This window comes from Gorilla gorilla, chromosome 18 (assembly GCF_029281585.2).
Source record: "Gorilla gorilla gorilla isolate KB3781 chromosome 18, NHGRI_mGorGor1-v2.1_pri, whole genome shotgun sequence".
NCBI classification, from domain to species: Eukaryota; Metazoa; Chordata; class Mammalia; order Primates; family Hominidae; genus Gorilla; species Gorilla gorilla.
In genome coordinates this window covers 75061135-75063003 of record NC_073242.2, presented here as the reverse complement: position 1 = coordinate 75063003, position 1869 = coordinate 75061135, and the positions used below count along the sequence as shown (strand labels likewise).

The window sequence follows — 1869 nt, the reverse complement described above, 5'->3', positions numbered from 1 at the left end:
CCATAAAGAAACTAAAGCATTACTTTACAGGGCACTGTTGCAGACCCACTCGCACTTCAACTAGAAGCTAGGAACATGGACCAGGAGCCTCTCTACCACTGAGGGAGGGACGGGAATGTGCTCTTGTCCTGGCATTGCATCTACAGGAGGGGCAGGAAACTTTGAAGGTCGGTAACCCCACACCCCAGTTCACAGTGCTGAGTGTGAGGCTTCCTCAGAACATCAGATATCTCCTCATTCCCTCACCCCTGCCACCAGGCTAAGAAGCACGGAATAAAAAGAACAGTGGAACATATTATAGCTGGGCCAAGTGCAAGAGACCATCTCTGGTAAGCTGCACAAAGGGAAGGCACAGTAAACCTGGGCGATATTAGCAAAGTATCATGAGAGGGATTTGAATTCCCTGGTTCTCAGAAGAATATTGCTGCCGTAACAAACTCTAATCCCAGCCTACCTCTCAAACATTACCAGAAACCCCTCCCTTAAGGCATACCTAAGGGAAAACTGCTCATCAATAACCTAAAAACTACCCTCGATCAATGTCAGTGAGCTGATGAAAACAATAAAAATAAAAAACCTATTTACCCCTATACACTATCCTATACAACAATACTATTGCTTTCAATAAAAATTACAAGCCAAGACATCCCATTTTATGTTTATGTGAGATCTTTATTTGTGTCAAAACCAAATTAAGGTCGGAGCGGGGAGTTCAGGAGGCTCAGACCAAGGCGATGCCGGGTGTCACCCCTCTCGCCCACCATGGCCGCGCAGCGTTCTGGAAGGCCGAGGGGACTCTCCCGGGGAAGGCGATCACGGCAGGTGGCCTGGACGGCAGCATCCACACCTGTATTCTTTTTCCCACCGAGCACGTGAGGACCAACGAGCGCTCGCCCCCGCCGGGCACCCGGCATGGGGGCCTGTGGGGCACAGTCACAGCCACGGCGTCCTGGGCCTGAACCGCGGCCTCAGCTCCCTGCTCTGCGGCTCCAACCCCGAGGCAGAGGCAGGTTTGGGAAGTTGGAGTTCCTCTGCACCCAGATGTGGAATGCCCAGGGACTGCTGAACAGCAGGCGCGGGCTGCTGTGAGGCCTAGACACCGGCGTGGCCGAGGCCATGGTGGTCGTACGTCCCATGGAGACCATCAAAGTGAAGTTCATCCACTACCAGATCTCCCCAAACCCAAGAACAGATAATTCTTCGGGGTTAGGGAGATTGTGCGGGAACAAGGGCTGAGGGGACTTAACAGGGCCTCAGGGCCGCCGGGCTGAAGCAGGGCTGGAACCAGGCCATTGTTTCTTTGTCCTGACCTCCCTGCAGCAACTGGTACCGAAGAGATAAGCCCATGAACCCGCTGATCACTGGGGTCTTCTGAGCCATTGCAGGCACAGCCAGCGTCTTCGGAAACACCCCTCTGGACGGGATCCCGAGGGGCTCAAGGCCTTCACAAGGGCACTGTCCGGCGCCAGTCACTGCCGGAGTCTGCCTGGATGTGGCCATAGCATTTATCATCTACAATGAGGTGGTGAAGCCACTCAACAAAGTGTGGAAGAAGGACTAAGCCCAGAGGGGCTGCGAGGGGACACTCCAGGCACCTCCAGAGTGGCTGCCACCACTGTCTCACAGGATTCCAGGGCAGAAGGGCCAAAAGGCCCCTTCCCACGTCCCTTGAGCTCTGCGGCCTGCTCTGTGCATTGCGGCGTCAAGTCACTGTGTCACATAGTGCCATGTCTTCCCTGTGGTCTGTGTGTGAAGCCACCACTGTGTCCACAGGTCTGGCCCAGCCATGGCTGGCTGTTCATCTGGCCTGTGAATCTGCGCCCACTTGTCCATGTGCTTACTGTGAGCCTGGGCCTGTGTTTCATGTTC

The 1869-nt window shown here is 54.7% G+C and overlaps 1 pseudogene; it reads left to right on the top strand.

The window, feature by feature from the left end:
• The first annotated feature begins 912 nt into the window (after positions 1 to 912).
• LOC115931033 (tricarboxylate transport protein, mitochondrial-like) lies at positions 913 to 1561 on the top strand (annotated as a pseudogene).
• Positions 1562 to 1869: the final 308 nt, after the last annotated feature.